General features: G+C 31.3%; 1 long non-coding RNA gene across 1 annotated transcript; it reads right to left on the minus strand.

Annotated features, from left to right (window-relative positions):
- Positions 1–5,554: 5,554 nt before the first annotated feature.
- LOC145312338 (uncharacterized) lies at positions 5,555–6,105 on the minus strand. The gene is made up of 3 exons (XR_013876997.1): positions 5,934–6,105; positions 5,667–5,759; positions 5,555–5,590 (listed from the first exon to the last, which is right to left on the minus strand). It is a non-coding gene; the product is annotated as an uncharacterized LOC145312338 (long non-coding RNA).
- Between the last annotated feature and the right edge of the window lie 3,855 nt (positions 6,106–9,960).

The following is a 9,960-nucleotide window of genomic DNA, read 5'->3' on the forward strand; positions in this document are numbered from 1 at the left end:
GTCCGCACCAAAAAGTTGTTCAACATCAAAGAGATGCTTAAAGTCTAGGCGGCCCACAATGCTGAATTTCCACCAAGTGAAAGTCATGTGTCATTATCTCTTATGAGAAAAAAGTTATTAATTAATTAAAATTTCAAATTGTGATTTTTTGATGGATTTCTTTGATGAAATGACAGGCTGGTCAATTTTTAGGCCATTTTTTGCGGTTTTTGGCCCGTCACGCCCAAACGGTTTGAGATAATCTCACGGGACCTTTTGCCCAACCTAAGTCTGGTTATTTGTGAGGTCTAGGAAAAAAATCAGACTTACGCAAAAGATTATAATAATAATCTTTACACAGAAAAATGGCACAAAGTGAGGGTTTAAGGGGGCAAAATGATCCAACCAGCGATTTTTGACAGCGTGCAGCGCCGTTGTGCTTCATCCAATCCGGGATTTTTTCTTTCTTAGACCTAACAAATAACCAGCCTTAGGTTGGCCAAAAGGTCCCGTGAGATTATCTCAAACCGTTTGGGCGTGGCGGACCGAAAACCGCAAAAAATGGCCTAAAAATTGACCGGCCTGTCATTTCATCAAAGAAATCCATCAAAAAATCACAATTTGAAATTTTAATTAGTTAATAACTTTTTTCTCATAAGAGATAATGACACAAGACTTTCACTTGGTGGAAATTCAGCATTGTGGGCCGCCTAGACTTTATATTTGGTGACCCTGGGGTGACGGGTTCAGTGCCCCCCACACCCACGAAGTGGTCATACTTTTGAAAACCACGTTTTTTCAGTTTTTCCCCTTAAAGGAGGGGAAGGAGTCGTTTTAGAGACTTTAAGCATCTCTTTGATGTTGAACAACTTTTTGGTGCGGACATTTCTTTACTCATGTTGGATTCACCTCCGGCTGACCGTTTAGCCGTTATTCGCCGCTGAAGGCCCCCCAAAAACTAAAAAAAATCACTTCCCAAAATAACATTTATTTAAATTTTTTGTAAAATCTCTACTCTTCAGGGAATACACCTACTGGTCCAATGGTGGTTTTAAATTATTTTCTTGGAGGGTGGGACACCCCCCCCCCCCCCCAACAATAATAAAATCCTAACTTCCAAAAAAAAAACACTGCACCATTGGGCTAAGCCCCCATGACCCCCCCCCCAAAAAAAAATTAATATATTTTTACAAATTTTATTTTTTATGTATGCGAACAACCTAGGTTTAAATTTTCTGAATTGAAATTTTTGTGTATACAACAAACAACCTGGGTTTAGTTTTTACAAATGAAATTTTTTGTGCATACAGGACACAACCTGGGTTTAATCTTACCACAGAGTAATTAAATGAAGAATAACTTTTAAAAATATTTCTATTTCTATTGATTTACCATTACTTCATAGGGCAAAGCCCCTAGAGGCTAGTGGGGAAGCCGCTAGTATCTCATAAAATAAAACATATTTAAGAGTAAAATGAATTCAAATGTGCTTGTGTTAATTGTTAATTACAAGCAGCTTTGCCACTAGCATCTAGCTACTTTCTCCAAGACATGAACAGAAGTCAAACCCAATCCCCTTTTTAATGTTCTCTTTGTTACTAGGAAAAGAGATTGAAAAGTAGATTTTGGTTAATGTTTTTTCTTGGAAGAGCTAATATCCTATTTAGAAATTTTTTTGTTTCACTTGAAAAAATTTCATGAATTATTTCAAATTCTCACTTTTTGCTCTTGATATCTTTTCTTCTGGAGACCATCATGTGGATTCAAGAAACAACATAATCCCTTAATTATTAAACATTATTAGAATATTAAAATAATGTAACCTCAAAGATTGCAAATAAGGTTCACAATTGATTTTTAAAAGGATTGTAGCATCATTTTAGGATCATTAGTAAGAATAGATAATAACTGACAGGTAGGGAAGGGATTGTTAAAAACAGTGTTACTCAAAAGTTTTCCAGCTATGTTATATTAATAGTTAGCTCAGTCATCATTTGGAGAAGTTTATCAATTTATTGTCCATTGTCTCATCCTGTAGTATCCCTAATAATTGCTTACTAAATTTATTAATATACTTATGCTAACCAGGTCCCTAACCTTAACTGATCTAAATAATAAAGAAGGTGCATTGTAAAGGAGAAACTTAAAGGTTCAACAGTAAGTGAAATTCTTATAAACACATAGACAGAAAGAAATCCTGTTATTTTTATGTAAAGATAATTACAAACCATTTTTGTACACATTTACCTTGAACACCATCACTGGCTGATAAGCAATTGCCATTCCAAGCTTTTTGACACTCCAAGTTTTCTCCAACAAAAGGTCCAGAATGAGTGAGATGCTTGGTAGAAGTAGTATGATAACTGAAAATAAATTCATTTACAATATATTGTATAAACTTGGTCAAACATACTTCATAAACAAATTACAAATTTATTAAGCACCTGATGCAATAAATCCAATGGAATTCATCTGTTCTTGACCAAACTTTGTATATCTGTATGTGTAGTTTGCTACTTCTGTAAGTCATGTAAAAAATCAAGAAAATTAAGTTTGCTATTGATTTGGCAATTTTAACATAATAATTGCAAGTGCATTACTCTTAGATTTTAGTTATTGAGAGTTATAGTTACATACCTTTTAAAGTATAACTATAAATTGCCATTAGAAAGTGTCTAATTAAATCATGAAGAAATTTTTAAAAAATTTCAGTTACTACACCTATGAATAGAAGACCCTAGATCTTCAACCTCTGGTATCTTCTGGGCACCATAGCCCTGTGGTAAAGCAATGAGTTAATGTGATGAGAATTCGAGTTCAAAGCCACTCATGTTGCTATCACAACATGTTGTCTCAAATTTTCCTTTCAATTCTCACAATCTCCCCATTATTGTGGTAGAAAGGAGATAGTTAAGTAGTTTGGATGCCTAATTATCAAGTGTATAATACCAAAACAACCTTTATCCCAGGCTCCTCTGAGGATAGCGTCATTCATTATGGTGACTTAATCTGGGACACCTGCAATACTCAAATTCGGCAATGGTGATGTAAAAAGGAGGAGCTCTAATGAGACAGCATGTCAAGATCTATATGAATGTGGAGACTAAGCTGGCCCTGGTGCCTATACTATACTGGCTCTACTCCAGGAGTCTGAGGTCCAAACTCTAAGATACTATTGCTAATCATATTAAATATATTATTTGATTGTTTCCTGTTTGCTGAGTATACTCTTTGTAATCATTCTAAAAATTAAAAATGAAAACAAAATTCAAAAAATAAAAAAAATACCACAAAAGAAATTCAAAATAAAGAACTTATTTTAACTCATACCCAGGTAAAATTTGAGTTAGTCCAGTACTGACTAAGAACTTTTAAGTCACTGATGTAATCCCAGGCTGGCAAACACACATCAAGCATCAAGAACAACAAATTGGTCACTGTCAACACTTGATTTGTCTTCATTAATCTTAAGATAAAATAGGACATATATAACAAACAAGAGTGACTTGACTAATAAAATAAAAAGGCAGTTTGGAATAAAAAAAAATAATTATAACTTTTTAGCAAAGTATTTACCTTGGACATCTTGTCATGAAGTTTCCTTCTGTAACCTAAAACAAATTTGAATACCAACTACAATACAAATGCAATATGAATATGAAGACTTTACATAGAATGTAGATATCACTCCTTTTTAACTAAAATTCTGAATTTCACTTTTCACTAGTTTTGTTGTCTATAGTCACTATGGAGATGATATGACACTAATGGAGATAAGAAACAATTACCTTATCAACTTTAGTTCTATACTCTTTAATTGATTTTGCTTCTTCCTTTAAAGTGAAATATATAAGTAGCCTTTAACCCCTTACAGTCGGGCCCCTTGCCGCACCTTATTCGGTTGGGGGGGGGGGGGGGGCGTTCAAGTCCCCCCCTTTTATCTCAGTTCCTATTAGAGCTAGAGGGCTAAAAAATTATGTGCAAGTCCCCTGTGTTATGATGAATTTTCGACCTTAAGTAAGTCAAGGTCAATTTTCGCTTCCTTCACCCTTTTATTTAACAACCTTTGTTTTTAGGTCCTTTTTTACTTAAAAATTTCAAACGGCTGTAATTTTTTTATTTTTGTAGCTAGAAGAAAATTTTTTGGCAGAAAATGTTTATTTTTATGTAAATTTTATGTTTGAAATATTAAAACATAAATTTCAGCGGCCGGGAAAACGGCGGCGGATCTTTATGAAATTTTAATACATTATGTAGACATGTAAAAAAAGCTTAAGTTTAAAAAATGAAGTCTCTGAGTCAAAAATTGCGGCCACAGGAGCCTTTTAAAGATTTCTGGAGACCTGGAGGATCAGGACCTGCAGGATCATACCTGGAACCTGAAATTGACTTGAACACCTGTATTTAATATGAGGATGTACTACTAGAGGATATTTTAGTATTTTGGTAAGATAAAATGCTTTGTTAAAGTCAAAAAAATATTTTTGCTCTTTACCTGGATGACCCTGCCAGGTTTGCTGGCATCCTGTACCCGCCAGGATGGAGATAATCAAAAAATTCCAACTCTCAGTTATGTGTCATACCCATACTTAAAAAGTCACGCAGTTTGGGCTCTTTATCTTTCACACACAGAAAATGAGATAGAAAAAACCGGATGGGGGGGTGTTCAATGCCCCCCCCCCCCCGACCGTTAAGGGTTAAAGGGGAAATGATATGATTTCAGTACTGATTTCAGTGTCTGAAAAAATGATACTCTTAAAAATATGCATCCATTAAAATAATGGAGAAAAGTAATTATATTTTGAATAATATAAAAAAAAATATTTTATGTACTAATACTATCATATTTTAAATAATCAAAAGCAAATAAAAATAAATTATTAAAATATCATAAACTGGATTTAAAAATAAGAACCATTTTGTGAAAAACATTTACTATTGTTTTGATGTTTTGATAGGTAGCTGTGAAATGAAAATGCTAAGCACCAATCAAAGAACAAAACTAATTCCATTTTGTCAAACAATGCTAATTTTACTTTCACCTGATCTATGTCATCTATCAACAATCTAATATCATTATCATTTTTTTCAGTTGGTTTTGAATTTAAAGAAGGTTTTGCTACAAATATCTCTGAAAATTTAATATTTGAATCTTCTTTTTGAATTTTATCTCTGCCATTTAATACATACTTCTGGTGTAGAACCTAAAAGAAAGGTTTATATAAATTAATGATATTAATATTAAACAGTTATCATATCTTTAATGTCAAAATTGCTTTGAAATATTTTGCATTTATAAAATTCATAAGGAGGTAAAAAACTTTTGGGTAAAAAGATGTTTTAGAACCAAAAATATTTCAAAATTTTTTCTTAGCTAAAATCACCCTTATATTAATCAGCACAAAAAAGTATGTTAACCTTGCTAGCCTGCTCTATTACTGAATCAATAACATCATTTAGAAGAGCATTTACAACTTCTAAGGCAGATACCCCAATAGTTGAATCATCAACAACAAAGTTGTAAATATTTATTAATGATGATTTAAGTGAATCTTACAAAACTGATATCATAAATTCATGTAATCCTATCATTCATTAATCTTACCAATAACTGTAATAATGTGAGGTATACTTTATAATGTTTAAAGTCACAAACTGTCACCCCCCCCCATAAAAAAATTATTTACCTTTACAGCTTGCTCTATTGCTGATTCAATAATGTCATGTACAAGAGCATCTATGGCAGATTCGCCATTGGTTGAATCAGTAATTACATGGTCCTTTTAAAATTAAAAAAGTCTTTATCATAAATTAACAAACCAGCACGAAATAAATTACAATAATGACACAGAATATCTGTGTACTGTTTAATTAGAAAATGAACATTTTGCTTATAATATTGCTTATTAATATGAACTTACAAATCCCAGATAATTTAATTTTAATTAACTTACCTCTCTTGATTGGGCTTTTTGTATGGATGATACAATAATATCTTCTAGCAATTTGTCGATAATCTGGGCATGGTCATCAATATATCTATCATCATCATCTAAATCCTTTGTTGCCATTTTGGCTTAAATCTAGATTTAACCAACAGTCAGTTAGTTTATAGATATAATTTACTTTTTCTGAAAAAAGATTTTAGATATTGCAAGTAGACTTTCATTTGTACAGTCAAATTAGATTTGCCAGAAATACATCCATACTTTTTATTATGCACTGGCAAGAACCTTTAGAGATTAGTTTAAAACTAGATTAGAAAATTGGATAGTTTATGAAAAAGGGATGACAACAACTATAAGTAGCAAAGCACAATAGAATTGATAAAGGTTTAGAAAACAAAGAAAATAACACAGTATTAATTAGAGTGGATCAGAATAAGTTAAGAATTGTTACCTTATAATGATGGAAAATTTTTTTGATACCATATTTAATTTTTGTTTTGAGAATTACACCAAAAACTATAAAAATACATGAAAATATGTACAAAAAATTATAGTAAAGCTACTTGTCCTTTCATCTACGGACAAAAATCCAATGAAAAGGTAAGGTAATGTAATTTTGATACTGTTTACAAATAAAAACTTAAATCAGCTTAAAAAACACTAATGATATGAAGATATATATGAAAAATAAAAAAAGTTACTTTTCCTTTCATCTACAGCCACAAAAAATCAGACAAGAAATTTAATCTTGATTACTTTACCTAAAAATACTGATGGTATGAGGGGAAATGCGAATAATATATTAATAGCTAAAAAAGCTAGTTTGATTGTCATAGATGTTTTATGATTAATTATGCTCCATAAAGATAATGTAGACAACAAGTTTCAGCCTTCAATCTTGAATAAGAGCAGAGAAAATAACGATTACAAAACTTTTTGTCTAACAGAAGTACCAACATTTGGAATTATATAGTAGCTCCCCTACAAATAAATGTTTACTGTTGAATGAAAATTTCAATAAAAAATGATAACTACATATCACAATTTGAGGCAGAGAGAGAAGCATATGTGCACAAGACCTGTTTATGCAGCTCCAATTTTTTTAAAAATGCTGATTCTATGTGAACAAAGTTGATAAAATCCATAAAAACTGAGCTCAGCAGATAAGTTGGTTCAACAAGCAAACATTGAGGGGGGATGGGCAACACCTCCTTCAATGAGAAACAAAATTACTATACATTTAAATCAAAATTATTTGAATTAAAGATTGGACATATAGTTTGTTATATTATATCATTCAATTAAGATTTGATATTAAGTTTCCAAAGATTTTGGGCCAATTAATACTAGAAAATTTTTTTTTAGTTAAAGTTCAATTTAAAGTCTAATGTCTGCAACTCACTAATACACACTGCTAACTTGCACAAAAATTAACTGATAAAAGATGCATTTTGTTTCTTGTGATTATTAATTGTTTTTCCAAAAATTATTTTTGAGCCTCCTACCCCTCAACCCCCCCCATCTTTAGTTTAGAATTTGAAAATATATTTGTTGTAGGGGTATCTCTTTCCAATGTCTAAGCCTGAAGGTCCTACATGCCTACCAAGCTTTAAATATAACCTAACTTAAACTGCCCTAACCCCCCTCCCACTTATTTTATTCAATTTATTCTATGATCAAGGGGGTTGGTGGATTGGGGGTTTGATATGCATTTACTGAGTATGCCAACTTTTCCTTACTCAGCAAATTTGGTGCAATATGATGATGTTTCTTATAAAACTAAATTTTATTGTAATATCATTATGTATGTATAATTATTATTTGTCTAATTAATTAATATATAAACTCTTTCTTACAATTACAAATTAATTCAAAAAGCATATTTTTATCAAATCAAGTCTTTCTGATGTCACTGGTACAGTGGTAGTGCAATGCCTTGGACCACCAACTAACACAATTAAACAATTTGGTGTTTTCCCTAAACTGCCTTGTTGAGCACTTCAGCTGGATATATTTCAATTTACTACAAAAAAGGGAGGGGGGGTTTCAGTGTTTGAATGACATTTTGTAGAAACACCATTAGACAAAGGGATGACACAATCAAAAATTGCATGAGTAATACATTATGAAATAAGTTTTGACGTCACAGAAAAAGGAACCTGTTATACAATGTAGCTTTATAACTATTTTAAGGGAAGTTACTAACACCCAAAAATATTCTCCTAGAACAAAAAGCCCCCCCCCCCCCTCTATTCAAAAGATATTTTTTTTTCTTTTTAAAAAAATTATCATTAAAAGCTTGTGGGGGGGGGGGGAGTTGTGACTTACCCAAACTCACTTCAAGTGCCCCTTGAGACCTCTAGGGGAGTAGCAGCAAGTTTTCATCATGAAAAGCATAATATCTTTCTAAGTAAATCCTTCTGCATATGACTGACTTCACAATTTAATCTTTTATTACACCTGCTGCATCTTGGGGCTACTAAAACTAGTCTATTTTTTCATTTTAATATCCATGGAAAGCTGATTATGATATGTTGAGATAAATAACTAATACTTTATTGTAAACAGATGTATAAACTGATTATTTTACAATCATGTTTTTGAAACAAAGATTACATTATCCACATATACCATAGTCTTAAAGCTACAAAATATGCAATGCATTCAATATTTAATAATCTCCATAAAACAAAACAAACTTTCCATTTGAATCTGTCATAAAGATTACTTAATACAGGATGCTTAATACAAACATACATATTTATATTTTGAGACTTGATTGTAGAGCTGCTGGGACTATAAAACACTGCTGATTTGTCATATGAATTGTTTTCCAAAAATAAGTTTTTTCTTCAAAAAAAACATTGTGTAATTGTATAATTGTACTTTACTGCTACATGTCTTGTCATTCCAGTTTGAAATTAATAAGACTTTCTTCACACCCTTAAATTAACAAAGATATCTATCTATTACTTAAGCTCAAACACATATCCTAGTTTTGAAATAATGCCTGCAGCTTTCTGATATCAAATTATGGATGGAAGCTTTGCATAAAAAAATATTTTAAAAACTAACTCAAATGTCGTCTTATTTGAAAGAATAATCAAAGAGTATGTAAAAATTTTGTGATTTTCTCTATATCTCCTATTCTTACTTCTGTCCTTCTCTATTTTTTCCACACAATGGAACATTTAATTGATAATTCACCTTGTCTGTTTGTTTATCCATGATCTTTTGTATTTGATTATCATGGATGTTGATTTCCTTGTTTACATATAAATGATTTAACAGAGAGATTTAATAATTTGTTTTAAAAAATTTAAGGGGTTAACCCAAAACCTACCCATCAGCTAGTAATAATCAGCAAGCCTAATACATCTATACTGTTTGATTGAAATGTGTCAAATATTGGTCAAGCAATGTTGCTAAAATTTTTAACAGTGTGTGAGAGTTGATTTATGTTTAATTCATAAAAAGAAAAAAAAATGTGTTAATTAGAAACTAAAATTTATAAGTACTAAATCTTAACTTATAAATTTTGCTAAAGAGCCCCTTGAAGCCTCTAGGGGCGTAGCGGCGTGTATATATCTTTTTTGTATACGATATAAACCTAATCCTTATCATAAAGTAAAAGAATCTCTGTCTGTGCATGTTTGTACAAAAGTAATTATGCTTCTAAACACTCTCGGTATCAGAACTCATAGACCTAGAAAGTCAGGGATCTTAATGGATAAAGAGTTGATGTATAAAACAAATTATGATGAACAAAATAACCTTTTCTGAAGATAAATATATTATAGAACTATATATATATAAAATATGTTATAATCACTAAACCTTTTTCAAATATCTATTTGTATTAATGAAAACAATCGCTGACTCTATAAATGACCGTCAGTATGTCTCTAATGCTCTAGATACAGAGAGAGAGGGGACAATGATTCATTAAGTTGAGTGTCCAAATGTTTCAACCACTGATAGTAATCTAAAAAAAGTTGTATTTTGTGTATTATCATTGGTAATGAACATCAAT

Source organism: Acartia tonsa, chromosome 2 (assembly GCF_053477335.1).
Source record: "Acartia tonsa isolate MP-2025a chromosome 2, ASM5347733v1, whole genome shotgun sequence".
Lineage (NCBI taxonomy): Eukaryota > Metazoa > Arthropoda > Copepoda > Calanoida > Acartiidae > Acartia > Acartia tonsa.